The sequence below is a fragment of the Balaenoptera borealis genome, assembly GCF_965194805.1.
Source record: "Balaenoptera borealis genome assembly, chromosome: 6".
NCBI classification, from domain to species: domain Eukaryota; kingdom Metazoa; phylum Chordata; class Mammalia; order Artiodactyla; family Balaenopteridae; genus Balaenoptera; species Balaenoptera borealis.
The window spans coordinates 18772333-18789303 of record NC_138863.1 but is presented as its reverse complement, the minus strand read 5'-3'; the positions used below and the strand labels follow the sequence as shown (position 1 = coordinate 18789303).

Genomic DNA, 16971 nt, shown 5'->3' with positions numbered 1-16971 from the left:
TGTATTATCAACTAAAACCTGTATTTTATTCAGATTTCCTTAATTCTTACCTAATTTCCTTTTTCTCTTCCAAGATCTCATTACACATCATTTAGCTGTCCTTGGGCTCCTCTGGCTCTAACAGTTTCTTAGAAGTTTCTTGTTTTTGAGGACCTTGACAATTTTTTTTTTGAACATCTTTATTGGAGTATAATTGCTTTACAGTGTTATGTTAGTTTCTGCTGTATAACAAAGTGAATCAGCTATATGCATACGTATATCCCCATATCCCCTCCCTCTTGCATCTCCCTCCCACCCTCCTTATCCCACCCCTCTAGGTGGTCACAAAGCACCAAGCTGATCTCCCTGTGCCATGCAGCTACTTCCCACTAGCTATCTATTTTACATTTGGTAGTGTATATATGTCCATGCCACTCTCTCACTTTGTCCCAGCTTACCCTTCCCCCTCCCCGTGTCCTCAAGTCCATTCTCTACGTCTGTGTCTTTATTCCTGTCCTGCCCCTAGGTTCATCAGAACCTTTTTTTTTTTTTTTTTAGATTCCATATATATGTGTTAGAATACAGTATTTGTTTTTCTCTTTCTGACTTACTTCACTCTGTATGACAGACTCTAGGTCCATCCACCTCACTACAGATAACTCAATTTCATTTCTTTTTATGGCTGAGTAATATTCCATTGTATATATGTGCCACATCTTCTTTATCCATTCATCTGTCGATGGACACTTAGGTTGCTTCCATGTCCTGGCTATTGTAAATAGTGCTGCAATGAACATTGTGACCTTGACAATTTTGAGAAGTACTGGTCAGGTATTTTGTAGGATGCTCCTCTACTGGAACTTGCCTGGTGTTTCTCATGCCTAGACTGGAATTATGGGTTTTGGGGCGGAAGATCACAAAAGTAAAATGCCATTTTCATCATATATCAAGGGCATATACTATGTACATGACTTAGGACTTGGTGTTGACCTTGATCACCTGGCAGAAGTGATGTTTGTCAGATTTTTCTACTGTTACTACTTTTGCCCTACTCCACCTCCCTTTCCATACTGTACTCTTTGGAAAGAAGTCACTCTGCACAGCCCAAACTTAAGGAATGGGGGTTATACTCCCCCTCCTTTAGGGCTGAGTATCTACATAATTTGGGGGGAATTTTTCTGCATAGGAGATTTGTCTCTTTATCACATTTGTGAATATATTCAACCATTTATTTATATCAGGGACTCATGGATATTTTATACTTTGGGTCATAAACCACTATTTAATTTTATTGCTCAAATTGTTCGAGCTTTGGTCATTGGGAGTTCTTGCAGTTAGCTCCTGTGACATACACCCACCAATCTGTTTTTTTGTTTGTTTTAGGAACACTTTCTTTCTGGCACTACCAGATGCTTCAGGCTCATTTTGTATATTTCCTGTCCCAGTCTGAGAATCAGCCATTTCTCTAGGGAGCGCTGGTTCCTTGTAATGTAGTGGTATTAGAAACTAAGACCTGGATGCTACCTGTGCTCGTTGCTACTAGGGTGTTTACTGTAGTATTTTAAAGCGAAAGCAACCCCCTGGCATCATGTTGTTTAATACCTTAAAGTGTCTGTAAAAAATAAGGATATCTTCTTAAAAGATGTCAAAATGTCAAAATGTCCTGTGGCTGCCAGAAAAAATTACCACAAATTTAGTGACTTAAAACAACAGAAATTCTCTCACAGTTCTGGAAGCCAGAATTCTGAAATCAGGCTGTCTGAAGAAACCCATTCCCTCAGAATGTTCTAAGGAAGAATCCATTCTTGCCTCTTCCACTTTCTGGTAGCCCCAGGCATTCCTCTTCACTCTGATCTCTACCTCCTTGGTCACACTGCCTCTTCCTTTTTTCTGTGTATTCTCTATGTCTGTCCCATCTCCCTCTGCCTCACTAGGGACACTTGTTATTGGGTTTAGGGCCCACACAGATAATCCTGGAAAATTCCTTAATCCTTTCAAGATCATCCTCTCAAAATCCTCAATCACATATTTTGCCATATAAAGTAATATTTACAGGTTCCTGGAATTAACACAAGGATATATTGGGGGGGGTCACCATTCAGTAAACTACAATAACTAAAAAAATTAATAATGATTTCTTAACGTTATCTATGTTAATATTCCCCCATCCATGTTCAGATTTCTCTATTGTCTCAAAAGTATCTTTTTTGCAGTTGGCTTATTTGAATCAGGATCTAAACAAGGTCCACTCATTGATGTAATTATGTCTCTTAAGTCTCATGATATAGAACACCTCACTCTTTTTTTATACTCTGAAATTGTCAGAGAAATTAGGTCATTCCCCTGTACATTGGCCTACATTCTGGATTGGTCAAATGGCTTTCTTGTGACGACGTTTCTCTTTATTTCCTGAAAACTGGAAGTTGGAGCCAAAAGTTTGATTAAGATTCAGATTCAACTGATTTTTAGACAAAAATACACTACTTCCTAAGTATTAATGTGTAGTTCAAATTGCATCACATCATGAGACATAATTTATAGCTGCCCCACATTTCATGATCTAAGATTGATTAAAATACACAAGTGATAGCAAATGTCCTTTCAGTGTAAAAGTCCCCCATCAACCCTCTAATGATTTTAGCATTTATCAATGACTGTTGCCTAAATCAAATATTTATTAAGCATCTTTATTCTGGTCCCGATTATTTTCCTTAGGTTAGTTTCATCTTTTATTGTCCCCTTTATTTCTGTACCAGACTATTTAGAAAAGTTCTTTTCACCCTCCAGCTCTCTTGAGATCTCCAAATCCATTAGGTCTAGGGACATCTGAGACTGAGGGGGTACAATCTGTCTTGCCTGGCGAGATAATTAATTGAGTCAGTGTTTCCTAAAGTTCACACTTGGAGCCCAGGAAGCAGGTGGTTGTAATTGGAGCCTGTTGGGTGGGTGGGGTTAGGGGAAGGTGGGTAGAGGGAAGCATGGCGGATCTGGCGATCTCTCCTTTCCTGGGGTCAAACTCAAAGGCTTACTGGAAGGAACTACAAGAAAATTCTTTAATAAAGCCTGAGCTCTTTGATTTTAGAGGAGCGAATTAAGGCATGGCCGAAGAAAGAGTCCATAGGGGTTAGGTAGAATCAAGGTATAGCGGGTCCTGGAGCGCCAGAGCTTAACCTTTCAGGGATTTAACCTTGAGACTACATCTCCCAGAATTCCACTCGGCGAGTCCCACCCCCGCTGAAGCGATTGCGTGTGCGCGAGCCCTGTGACCGCCTGCCCTCCCAAACTCCACAATCCCGGAGATTCCGCGCGCCTGCCTCCCTCCCGCTGGGATCGCCCCTTCAGGCCCTCAGTCCGTCCGCTGGGGGCGCGCGCAGTGCGTGGCTGGTGGCAGCGGTGCCGGTGGCTGAGAGCGCGGGCCGTGTGGCCGTGCGTGGTTGCTAGGGGCGCCTGAGGCCGCCCGCTCGCCCGGAAGGCCAAGGGAGGAAGAAGCCCAGAGCCGGCGCCCAGCCGGGGCGAAGCTGAGTCCGCTGGGTGAGTGTGGCCGCGGAGCCGGGAAAACGACCCTCCGCCGCGCCGACTCTCCCGCCCCTCCCTCTGCCCGAGTCCTTTCACGCGGCCCCCAGCCCTCTGGCCGCTCCTGCCCCAGCCCTGCTTCCTGCCCGCCACCTCTCCATCCCCTGGGAGGAGAGGGGGCCGCGTCCTCCCACCCTACCAGGACTTCGCGCCTCTTCGGAACCCTTCTCCACCCCCCCGTCCGCCCCCTTCCCCGCCACGCCCAGTGAACTTAGTCGCCCCGCCTCTGGGTGCCCCGAACCCTGCAGCACCCTCTCACCCTGGGCCTCCGTGCCTCGTCTTTCCCGCTCCGCTGCAGTTTAAATTCTCCCTGCTTGGGTGTGAGCCCAAGCTCCTCTCAGGCCTCACGGCTGAATTTTACATGGATACCCACTTTTTAACTTCCCCATCTTCACTATCTGTAGAGAAATACTTTCCTAAACTGTAGAGATTCAAACAGCATTCGAGATGCTGTGGAATTGAATTCTTCATGTATCTATACATCCATTACTTCATTTAATCATTCAACAATTTTTAATAAACATCGACAAATATTTAGTGAGCCAGGGCACTGTGGAAGGCCCGGAGGGGGAGGGGGGGATACAGTGGTGAGCAAGGCAGGCGTGTTTTCACGGAGCTTATAGTCTAGGGGAGATTTTAATCAGGTAAACAGCATTTGCCATATGTGTGGTGTGTGTTCTGATAGAACATTAGAAGGATATTTAACCCAAATTTACTTGGAAAACTATATTATCCCCATTCCCTGGTCTTCACATTCGCATTCTGGATCTAGAAAATGTTTTAATCTTTCCTTTTTTAGGTAGGTATCCCTGCTCTCTCAGTTACTCCAGGTCCCATCTTCCTTAACGTCATTACCTGTTGAATTAGCCAGTCAACGAGTAGCTGGGAGACCCTTTTGGACAGTGTTCTATCCCATCCTTAATTTCTTGCAATAAATACTGAGGCACTGTTTGCATAAAAACCACTCACTTGGTGCCCGTAAAGTTACCAGCTGCTTATTGATTGGGCTGAATGGAGCATTGAAAAATTATCAAGTGTTTTCTGGGAATAAAGAGGTGAGAGGACATTCCAGATACAAAGTAGCTTTAGTAAAGATACTAAAGTAGCTTTAGTAAAGGCCTGAAAAGAGAACTGGAAACAATCGGATAGACCTGAGCTGTGTTTGGAGGGAACCAGCCCGGGACAAATAGGAATAGGGAAATTAATAGGGGTTAGATCACAAAGGGCTTTGGATGTTTTGCTAAAGAGTTAGGACTAGATCCTCCATAGCAGTGGTTTTCAAGCAGGATACTCAGGGGCCTGAGACTTCCAAGGGATAGACATGCACATATAGTTTTAGAAGAATCAGTTCCCAGATCCTCAGCTTCCAAATGAACGCTTCTAAAACTGACCTTACAAAAAAAGGGATGGAGAGTGTCATATCTCTCACGCTCTCAAATTTTACTATAGTATATTTTTCGGAGTATAAAAACCTCAGGTTGGCAAACAGGGAATATTTTGGAAATATTAATTTCAGGGAGGCCTTCTTTGGTGATTGATTAAGTTACCTCAAAAACCTAGAAGGGCTCCTGTGGCCGGCGCCGGGGGATAGCACGCATGCGTCTTGTCTTTGAATGGGTGGCACCCTTATCCTCGCGGCGGCTGGCAGTGCGGCTATGCGTAGTGCTGCGTCCCCGCGCCGCTGTGCTCCGGCGGCCTCTCAGCCTCTTGGTGGTGGCTGGGTCCGGTGGGCATACCGTTGAGATCCTGAGGCTGCTCGAGGACTTGTCCGATGCTTACTCTCCTAGACAGTATATCATTGCTGACACTGATGAAATGAGTGCCCGTAAAATAAATTCTTTTGAAGTAAAAAGAGCTGATAGAAACTCCAGTGCTACGTTTCCCGAATACTATATTCACCGCATTCCCAGAAGCCGGGAGGTCCAGCAGTCCTGGCTGTCCACGGTACTCACCACCTTGTACTCTGTGTGGCTCTCCTTCCCCCTGACTCACCGAGTGAAGCCAGATTTGGTAAGAAAACTGAGCCATATGGGAAAAAATTGACTTGCCCAAAGTCTGAGGGCCACCAAGAGGATCCAAACACGAAAAGCCTGAGACTGCAGCATCTATACTGTAATCATTGTACTATTCTACTCTTCTGTTCGGGACATAACTATTGAATTCATGAATAAATTTCCTAATAGGGTCATACAGATGAGACCACCCAGAAAAAACAAACAAACAAACAACAAAAAAAACCCTAGAAGGCTTCCTGTCTTCCCATGTGTAATACACACTGCTGTTAGAGTGAAGCTTGTTCCTTGTTGGGATATTCTGAATTCAGAAGAACACAACAGTTGGAGACTTCCCTGGTGGTCCAGTGGTTAAGACTCTGCCCTCCCAACGCAGGGGGCCCAAGTTCGATCCCTGGTCAGGGAACTAGATCCTGCATGCTGCAACTAAAAGATCCTGCATGCGGTGATGAAGATCCTGCATGCTGCAACGAAGACCCGGTGCAGTGAAATAAATAAATAAATATTAAAAAAAAAAAAAAAAGAACACAACAGTTAAAATGTGTCTAAAATGTTTTTCGGGACCACAGATTTTTCAAGCTGTATTGGATAAAAGTTGCATAAAATTTTTTAAAAGAGATTTCTTTTAGTTTAGATGTGTGTTAATCAGATAGTTAAAACTCATTTTATTAAATAGTCATGAAATGTTTATTTCAATTACAGTTAGTCCTTACCTTAGTTCTTTCTATAAAATGTTTAGTATTTTCTACCTCCTCTTAACAAAAGGATAAACTTGTTTAAACTTGTGATGAAAAATTTTAGAGTTCAACTTTAAGATGTGCAAGGAATACATGGGTTTAATTTTTTTTTTTTTCTTTTTTTTGGCTCTTCCGCGTGGCTTGCAGGATCTCAGTTCCCCAACCAGGGATTGAACCTGGGCCACGGCAGTGAAAGTCTGGAATCCTAACCACTAGGCCACCAGAAACTCCCCAAGGAATACATGGTTTTAAAAATTCCTAGGGGAATATATGAGTAAAATCATTGGAAGAGTATATTGCAGGAAAACCATGGAAAGGTAATTAGCAGGAAGGTAACATCAGGTTTGTGCTTGAGATTACTACTGTAGTGTCAGTGTGCAGTTTGAATAAGTAAGATTTTAGACTGAAGGCAGGGAGCCAATGAGAAAACTAGAGACCAGACTAGAGATGATGAGGGCTTTATAGTGGTTGCAGTGGGGGAGAGGGTTTAGAGAGAAATTAACAGTGGTAGAGTGGACAAAACCTGGTGGCAAAGTAGATGTAGGGAGAGTGGGACAAAGAGCAGTCTGGAATGATCCTTGTTTTCTGACTTTAGTGATTAAGTGGGTGGTGATGCAGGAGGAACTATTAGGAGGAGGGCTTTGAGGAGAAAGATAAAGGAGTTTGGGCATGCTGAATTGAGGTTCCTGCAGCACATCAAGGTAGAAAGGCCTGGGAGGTTGTTCTGTAGGTCTGAGAGATGAAAGAAAGTTGAGAATGTAGGAGATGGTTGAGGCCATGGGATAAAAGAGGTTGCTTTGGGAGAGTTTGTGTTAATAGTTGCAACTGCCATTTATTGAGCACTTACTATGTGCCAGGCCAAGTGAGAAGACTGAGCACAGAGGAGCACCAAATTTGAGAGAGTAGGTAGGGGAAAAGGAATGGAAGAAGGGAGGCAGAATATTTATAACCAAATCCAAAAATGAATATGTAAATGAAAAATCCCTTGCTGAAAAATTTTATTTTTTTTCCTGTTTTCTACTATTTTTATTTATTTATTTTAAAATTTTATTCTATTTATTTATTTTTTATACTGCAGGTTCTCAGTAGGTATCCATTTTGTACATATTAGTATATATATGTCAATCCCAATCTCCCAGTTCATCCCACCACCACCGCCCCACCCCCATCCCCCGCTTTCCCCCCCTTGGTGTCCACTTTTGTTCTCTACATATGTGTCTCTATTTCTCCCTTGCAAACTGGTTCATCTGTACCATTTTTCTAGATTCCACATATATGCGTTAATATGCAATACTTGTTTTTCTCTTTCTGACTTACTTCACTCTGTATGACAGCCTCTAGGTCCATCCACGTCTCTACAAATGACCCAATTTCATTCCTTTTCATGGCTGAGTAATATTCCATCGTATATATGTACCACATCTTCTTTATCCATTCATCTGTCGATGGGCATTTAGGTTGCTTCCATGACCTGGCTATTGTAAATAGTGCTGCAGTGAACATTGGGGTGCATGTGTCTTTTTGAATTATGGTTTTCTCTGGGTATATGCCCAGTAGTGGGATTGCTGGGTCATATGGTAATTCTATTTTTAGTTTTTTAAGGAACCTCCATACTGTTCTCCATAGTGGCCGTATGAATTTACATTCCCACCAACAGTGCAAGAGGGTTCCCTTTTCTCCACACCCTCTCCAGCATTTATTGTTTGTAGATTTTCTGATGGTGCCCATTCTAACCGGTGTGAGGTGATACCTCATTGTAGTTTTGATTTGCATTTCTCTAATAATTAGTGATGTTGAGCATCTTTTCATGTGTTTGTTGGCCATCTGTATGTCTTCTTTGGAGAAATGTCTATTTAGGTCTTCTGCCCATTTTTGGATTGGGTTGTTTGTTTTTTTGATATTGAGCTGCATGAGCTGCTTGTAAATTTTGGAGATTAATTCTTTGTCAGTTGCTTCATTTGCAAATATTGTCTCCCATTCTGAGGGTTGTCTTTTCATCTTGTTTATGGTTTCCTTTGCTGTGCAAGAGCTTTTGAGTTTCATTAGTTCCCATTTGTTTATTTTTGTTTTTATTTCCATTACTCTAGGAGGTGGATCAAAAAAGATCTTGCTGTGATTTATGTCAAAGAGTTCTTCCGATGTTTTCCTCTAAGAGTTTTATAGTGTCCAGTCTTACATTTAGTTCTTTAATCCATTTTGAGTTTATTTTTGTGTGTGGTGTTACGGAGTGTTCTAATTTCTTTTACATGTAGCTGTCCAGTTTTCCCAGCACCATTTATTGAAGAGACTGTCTTTTCTCCATTGTATATCCTTGCCTCCTTTGTCATAGATTAGTTGACCATAGGTGCGTGGGTTTATCTCTGGGCTTTCTATCCTGTTCTATTGATCTATATTTCTCTTTTTTTGTGCCAGTACCATATTGTTTTGATTACTGTAGCTTTGCAGTATAGTCTGAAGTCAAGGAGTTTGATTCCTCTAGCTCCGTTTTTTTCCCTCAAGATTGCTTTGGCTATTCAGGGTCTTTTGTGTCTCCATACAAATTTAAGATTTTTTGTTCTAGTTCTGCAAAAAATGCTGTTGGTAATTTGATAGGGATTGCATTGAATCTGTAGATTGCTTTGGGAAGTACAGTCATTTTCACAATATTGATTCTTCTAATCCAAGAACATAGTATATCTCTTCATCTGTGTCATCTTTGGTTTCTTTCATCAGTGTCTTATAGTTTTCTGCGTACAGGTCTTTTACGTCCTTAGGTAGGTTTATTCCCAGCTTTTTATTCTTTTTGTTGCAATGGTGAATGGGATTGTTTCCTTAATTTCTCTTTCTGATCTTTTGTTGTTAGTATATAAGAATGCAAGAGATTTCTGTGCATTAATTTTGTATCCTGCAACTTTACCAAATTCATTGATTAGCTCTAGTAGTTTTCTAGTGGCATCTTTAGGATTATCTATGTATAGTATCATGTCATCTGCAAACAGTGGCAGTTTTACTTCTTTTCCAATTTGTATTTCTTTTATTTCTTTTCTTCTCTGATTGCCAAGGGTAGGACTTCCAAAACTATGTTGAATAATAGTGGTGAGAGTGGACGTCCTTGTCTTGTTCCTGATCTTAGAGGAAATGGTTTCAGTTTTTCACCATTGAGAATGATGTTTGCTGTGGGTTTGTCATATATGGCCTTTACTATGTTGAGGTAGGTTCCCTGTATGCCCACTTTCTGGAGAGTTTTTATCATAAATGGGTGTTGAATTTTGTCAGAAGCTTTTTCTGCATCTATTAAGATGTTCATATGGTTTTTCTTCTTCATTTTGTTAATATGGTGTATCACATTGATTGATTTGCGTATATTGAAGATATACTTGCATCCCTGGGATAAATCCCATTTGATCATGGTGTATGATCCTTTTAATGTGTTGTTGGATTCTGTTTGCTAGTATTTTGTTGAGGATTTTTGCATCTATGTTCATCAGTGATATTGGTCTGTAGTTTTCTTTTTTTGTGACATCTTTGTCTGGTTTTGGTATCAGGGTGATGGTGGCCTCGTAGAATGAGTTTGGGAGTGTTCCTCCCTCATATATTTTGGAAGAGTTTGAGGACAGGTGTTAGCTCTTCTCTAAATGTTTGATAGCATTCACCTGTGAAGCCATCTGGTCCTGGGCTTTTGTTTGTTGGAAGATTTTTAATCACAGTTTCAATTTCGGTGCTTGTGATTGGTCTGTTATATTTTCTCTTTCTTCCTGGTTCAGTCTTGGAAGGTTGTGCTTTTCTAAGAATGTGTCCATTTCTTCCAGGTTGTCCATTTTATTTGCATAGAGTTGCTTGTAGTAATCTCTCATGATTCTTTGTGTTTCTGCACTGTTGTTACTTCTCCTTTTTCATTTCTAATTCTGTTGATTTGAGTCTTCTCCCTTTTTTTCTTAATGAGTCTGGCTAGTGGTTTGTCAATTTTGTTTATCTTCTCAAAGAACCAGCTTTTAGTTTTACTGATCTTTGCTATTATTTCCTTCATTTCTTTTTCATTTATTTCTGATCTGATCTTTATGATTTCTTTCCTTCTGCTAACTTTGAGGTTTTTTTGTTCTTCTTTCTCTAATTGCTTTAGGTGTAAGGTTAGGTTCTTTATTTGAGATGTTTCTTGTTTCTTGAGGTAGGGTTGTATTGCTATAAACTTCCCTCTTAGAATTGCTTTTGCTGCATCCCATAGGTTTTGGGTCGTCATGTTTTCATTGTCATTTGTTTCTAGTTTTTTTCTGATTTCCTCTTTGATTTCTTCAGTGATCTCTTGGTTATTTAGTAGTGTATTGTTTAACTTCCACGTGTTTGTATTTTTTACAGATATTTCCCTGTAATTGTTATCTAGTCTCATAGTGTTGTGGTTGGAAAAGATACTTGATACGATTTCAGTTTTCTTTAATTTACCAAGGCTTGATTTGTGACCCAAGATATGATCTATCCTGGAGAATGTTCCATGAGCACTTGAGAAGAAAGTGTACTCTGTTGTTTTTGGATGCAATGTCATATAAATGTCAATTAAGTCCATCTTGTTTAATGTGTCATTTAGAGCTTGTGTTTCCTTATTTATTTTCATTTTGGATGATCTGTCCATTGGTGAAAGCGAGTGTTAAAGTCCCCTACTACTATTGTGTTACTGTCGATTTCCCCTTTTATGGTTGTTAGCATTTGCCTTATGTTTTGAGGTGCTCCTATGCTGGGTGCATAAATATTTACAATTGTTATGTCTTCTTCTTTGATTGTTCCTTAGATCATTATGTAGTGTCCTTCTTTGTCTCTTGTAGTAGTCTTTATTTTAAAGTCTATTTTGTCTGATAAGAGAATTGCTACTCCAGCTTTCTTTTGATTTCCATTTGCATGGAGTATCTTTTTCCATCCCCTCATTTTCAGTCTGTATGTGTCCCTAGGCCTGAAGTGGGTCTCTTGTAGACAGCATATATACGGGTCTTGTTTTTGTATCCATTCAGCCAGTCTATGTCTTTTGGTTGGAGCATTTAATCCATTTACATTTAAGGTAATTATCAATATGTATGTTCCTATTACCATTTTCTTAATTGTTTTGTGTTTGTTATCGTAGGTCTTTTCCTTCTCTTGTGTTTCCTGCCTAGAGAAGTTCCTTTAGCATTTGTTGTAAAGCTGGTTTGGTGATGCTGGATTCTCTTAACTTTTGTTTGTCTGTAAAGGTTTTAATTTCTCCATGGGATCTTAATGAGATCCTTGCTGGGCAGAGTAATCTTGTTTGTAGTTTTTTCCCCTTCATCACTTTAAATATGCCACTCCCTTCTAGCTTGCAGAGTTTCTGCTGAAAGATCAGCTGTTAACCTTATGGGTATTCCCTTGTATGTTATTTGTTGCTTTTCCCTTGCTGCTGTTTTTTAAAATTATTATTTATTTATTTATTTATTTATGGCTGTGTTGGGTCTTAGTTTCTGTGTGAGGGCTTTCTCCAGTTGCGGCAAGCGGGGGCCACTCTTCATTGCGGTGCTCGGGCCTCTCACTATCGTGGCCTCTCTTTGTTGAGGAGCACAGGCTGCAGACGCGCAGGCTCAGTAATTGTGGCTCACGGGCCTAGTTGCTCCGCGGCATGTGGGATCTTCCCAGACCAGGGCTCGAACCCGTGTCCCCTGCATTGGCAGGCAGACTCTCAACCACTGAGCCACCAGGGAAGCCCCTCCCTTGCTGCTTTTTTTTTTTTTTTTTAATGGAGTTCTTTTTTTTTTTTTTTTTTTGTAATATTTATTTATTTTGACTGCATTGGGTCTTCATTGTTGCGTGCGGACTTTCTCTAGTTGCAGCAAGCAGCGGCTATTCTTCGCTGCGGTAGGTGGGCTTCTCATTGCGGTGGCTTCTCTTGTTGCGGAGCATGGGCTCCAGGCATGCGGGCTTCAGTAGTTGTGGCTCGTGGGCTCAGTAGTTGTGGCTCGCGGGCCCTAGAATGCAGGCTCAGTAGTTGTGGCACACGGGCTTAGTTGCTCCGCGGCATGTGGGATCCTCCCGGACCAGGGCTCGAACCCATGTTCCCTGCATTGGCAGGCGGATTCTTAACCACTGTGCCACCAGGGAAGCCCCCTTGCTGCTTTTAATATCTTTTCTTTGTATTTAATTTTTGATAGTTTGATTAATATGTGTCTTGGCATGTTTCTCCTTGGATTTATCCTGTATGGGACTCTCTGCACTTCCTGGACTTGATGGACTATTTCCTTTCCCATGTTAGGGAAGTTTTCAACTATAATCTCTTCAAATATTTTCTCAGAGCCTTTTTTTTTCTCTTCTTCTTCTGGTACCCCTATAATTTGAATGTTGGTGCGTTTAATGTTGACCCAGAGGTCTCTGAGACTGTCCTCAATTCTTTTCATTCTTTTTTCTTTATTCTGCTCTGCGATAGTTATTTCCACTGTTTTATCTTCCAGGTCACTGGAAGTGAGTGAGTTCTTCTGTCACTAATCTGCCTCAGTTATTCTGCTATTGATTGCTTCAAGAGAATTTTTAATTTCATTTATTGTGTTGTTCATCATTGTTTGTTTGCTCTTTAGTTCTTCTAGGCCCTTGTTAAATGTTTCTTGTATTTTCTCCATTCTATTTTCAAGATTTTGGATCATCTTTACTATCATTACTCTGAATTCTTTTTCAGGTAGACTGCCTATTTCCTCTTCATTTGTTTGGTCTGGTGGGTTTTTACCTTGCTCCTTCATCAGCTGCATATTTCTGTCTTCTCATTTTGCTGAATACACTGTGTTTGGGGTCTCCTTTTCACAGGCTGCAGGTTTGTAGTTCCCATTGTTTTTGGTGTCTGCCCCCAGTGGGTAAAGTTGGTTTAATGGCTTGTGTAGGCTTCCTGATGGAGGGGACTGGTGCCTGTGTTCTGGTGGGCGGGGCTGGATCTTGTCTTTCTGGTGGGTGGGGCTGCATCCAGTGGTGTGTTTTGGGGTGTCTGTGAACTTAGTATGATTTTAGGCAGCCTCTCTGCTAGTGGGTGGGGTTGTGTTCCTGTCTTGCTAGTTGTTTGGCATGGGGCATCCAGCACTGGAGCTTGCTGGCCATTGGGTGGAGCTGGGTCTTAGTGTTGAGACAGAGATTTCTGGGAGAGCTCTTGCTGATTGATATTACATGGGGCTGGGAGGTCTCTGGTGGTCCAATGTCCTAAACTCGGCTCTCCCACCTCAGAGGCTCAGGCCTGACATCAGGCCAGAGCACCAAGAACCTGTCAGCCACACAGCTCGGGAGAAAAAAAGAAAGAAAGAAAAATAAATAAATAAGTAAAAATAAAAATAAAATAAATAAAATAAAAATATTTTAAAAATTATTACAATAAACAAGTAATTTTAAAAAAAAGAGAGAGCAACCAAACCAATAAACAAATCCACTAGTGATACAAGTGCTAAAAACTATACTAAGGTAAACATAAAAATCAGAAACAAGTTGGTTGCAGATGGCAAACCCCAAGTCTCCAGTTGCTCCCAAAGTCCACTTCCTCAATTTTGGGTTGATTCGTTGTCTATTCAGGTATTCCACAGATGCAGGGTACCTCAAGTTGACTGTGAGGATTTAATCCACTGCTCCTGAGGCTGCATGGAGAAATTTCCCTTTCTTATCTTTGTTCGCACAGCTCCTGGGGTTCAGCTTTGGATTTGGCCCCGCCTCTGTGTGTAGGTCGCCCTCAGGCTTCTGTTCCCACCCAGACAGGACGGGGTTAAAGCAGCGGCTGATTAGGGGGCTCTGGCTCACTCATGCTGCGGGGAGGGAGGGGTACGGTAGTTATAATTGGAATGCGGGGTGAGCCTGCGGCGGCAGAGGCCAGCATGACATTGTAGCGACCTGAGGCGTGCCATGTGTTCTCCCGGGAAGTTGTCCCTGGATCACGGGACCCTGGCAGTGGCGGGCTGCCAGGCTCCTGGGGGGTTGGGGGTGTGTGTGGATAGTGACGTGTGCTTGCACACAGGATTCTTGGTGGCTGCAGCAGCAGCATTAGTGTTTCATGCCCATCTCTGGTGTCTGAGCTGATAGCCGCCGCTCGCACCCTTCTCTGGAGCTTGTTTAGGCGGTGCTCTACCTTCTGTGGGCAGACAGGGAAGGAATCCCCTCTCCTTGTGCACCCTGAAACAATGGTCTCTTGCCTCTTAGGCAGGTCCAGACTTTTTCCCGGACTCCCTTCCGGCTAGCTGTGGCGCACTAGCCCCCTTCAGGCTGTGTTCACGCAGCCAACCCCAGTCCTCTCCCTGGGGTCTGACCTCCGAAGCCTGAGCCTCAGCTCCCAGCCCCCGCCCATCCCGGCGGGTGAGCAGACAAGCATCTCGGGCTGGTGAGTGCTGGTCAGCACCGATCCTCTGTGTGGTAATCTCTCCGCTTTGCCCTCGGCAGCCCTGTTGCTGCGCTCTCCTCCGTGGCTCCGAAGCTTCCCCCCCACCCATCCCCCGTCTCCACCAGTGAAGGGGCTTCCTAGTATGTGGAAACTTTTCCTCCTTCACAGCTCTCTCCCAGAGGTGCAGGTCCCATCCCTATTCTTTTGTCTCTGTTTTTTCTTTTTTCTTTTGCCCTACCCAGGTACATGGGGATTTTCTTGCCTTTTGGGAAGTCTGAGGTCTTCTGCCAGCATTCAGTAGGTGTTCTGTAGGAGCTGTTCCTCGTGTAGATGTATTTTTCATGTATTTGTGGGGACGAAGGTGATCTCCACGTCTTACTCCTCTGCCATCTTGAAGGTCCCCCCTAGGTGTTTGTTCTTTAATTCTTCTAGGTCTTTGTTAAACATTTCTTGCATCTTCTTGATCTTTGCCTCCATTCTTTTCCCGAGGTCCTGGATCATCTTCACTATCATTATTCTGAATTCTTTTCCTGGAAGGTTGCCTATCTCAGCTTCACTTAGTTGTATTTCTGGGGTTTTATCTTGTTCCTTCATCTGATACATAGTCCTCTGCCTTTTCATTTTGTCTATCTTTCTGTGAATGTGGTTTTCGTTCCACAGGCTGCAGGATTGTTGTTCTTCCTGCTTCTGCTGTCTGCCCTCTGGTGGATGAGGCTATCTAAGAGGAGGGACTGGTGGTGGGTAGAGCTGGCTGTTGCTCTGGTGGGCAGAGCTCAGTAAAGCTTTAATCCCCTTCTGTGCTGATGGGTGGGGCTGAGTTCCCTCCCTGTTGGTTGTTTGGCCTGAGGCGACCCAGCACTGGAGCCTACAGGCTCTTTGGTGGGGCTAATGGTGGACTCCCGGGAGGGCTCACGCCATGGAGTACTTCCCAGAACTTCTGCTGCCAGTGTCCTTGTCCCCGTTGTGAGCCACAGCCACCACCCCCCCCGCCCCCACCTCTGCAGAAGACCCTCCAACACTAGCAGGTAGGTCTGGTTCAGTCTCCTATGGGGTCACTGCTCCTTCCCCCTGGGTCCTGATGCACACACTACTTTGTGTGTGCCCTCCAAGAGTGGAGTCTCTGTTTCCCCCAGTCCTATCAAAGTCCTGCAATCAAATCCCACTAGCCTTCAAAGTCTGATTCTCTCAGAATTCCTCCTCCCATTGCCGGACCCCCAGGTTGGGAAGACTGACGTGGGGCTCAGAACCTTCACTCCAGTGGGTAGACTTCTGTGGTGTAAGTGTTCTCCAGTTTGCGAGTCACCCACCCAGCAGTTATGGGATTTGATTTTATTGTGATTGCACCCCTCCTACCGTCTCACTGCAGCTTCTCCTTTGTCTTTGGATGTAGGTTATCTTTTTTGGTGAGTTCCAGTGTCTTTCTGTCGATGACTGTTCAGCAGTTAGTTGTGATTCTGGTGCTCTCGCAAGAGGGAGTGAGTGCACGTCCTTCTACTCCGCCATCTTGAACCAATCCTGTTTTCTACTGTTTTTAATTCTTCACCCAGCTCTCACCTGAAAAACTTAGATGAACCTTTAACTTCAGGATCTGGTACTCATGATGTGGAGTTGAGTTTAGCTTTCCTGCTAGATTCCTTCTATGACCTTGGAATTGTCTGGTCATAGGATTCCTGGATTTTAGCATGCAATCAGATGCTTTGATCTGTTAGTGAAATGCAGAGAAAACTTTTCTTTAATGCCCTGAACTTCTCATCCTCTCTTCTGGCAGAACTGGGAAGCCAGACCTGGTATTTTTGGAACAAATACTGAGAGTGCTAATTTCTGTTAGGCCCTGAAATACAAAGGGCCTTGTCCTTGGGAGCCTCTTGGACATCCTGGACAGGCAGTGCTATTCTAGACCAGAGTTTTTCATTATATGCAGTTTTGTGTTTTTTTTAATTAATTTATTTATTTTTGGCTGCTTCAGGTCTTACTTGCGGCCTGCGGGGTCTTTGCTGAGGCATGCGGGATCTTTCATTGCGGTGCATGGCATGTGGGTTTTCTCTTCTCTAGTTGTGGCACGTGGGCTCCAGGGCGTGTGGGCTCTGTAGTTTGCGGAACGTGGGCTCTCTCGTTGAGGCGCGGGAGCTCAGTAGTTGCAGTGCGCGAGTTTAGTTGCCCCATGGCATGTGGGATCTTAGTTCCCCGACCAGGGATCGAACCCACGTCCCCTGCATTGGAAGGAGGATTCTTTACCACTGGACCACCAGGAAAGTCCCTCTTACCTGCACTTTTAAAGCTCTTTGGGGTTTTCAGTATATTTTTTAATGTGGGATATATATCTACTCCATACTAGAAATTGAAGTATTTATTTATTAATTCA

The 16971-nt window shown here is 43.1% G+C and overlaps 1 protein-coding gene across 2 annotated transcripts in view; it reads left to right on the top strand.

The window, feature by feature from the left end:
* Nucleotides 1-16971, top strand: part of TTLL4 (tubulin tyrosine ligase like 4) — a 49829-nt gene that overhangs the window by 8554 nt on the left and 24304 nt on the right. Inside the window, exon 1 of one of the 2 annotated variants that reach the window (XM_082396551.1) lies at nucleotides 3215-3510. The exons of the other annotated variant lie outside the window; for it this stretch is intronic. The gene's annotated coding sequence lies outside the window, so the exon portion shown is untranslated. Of the gene's footprint in view, nucleotides 1-3214; nucleotides 3511-16971 lie in introns of those variants that run through there. 2 annotated transcript variants of the gene reach the window in all.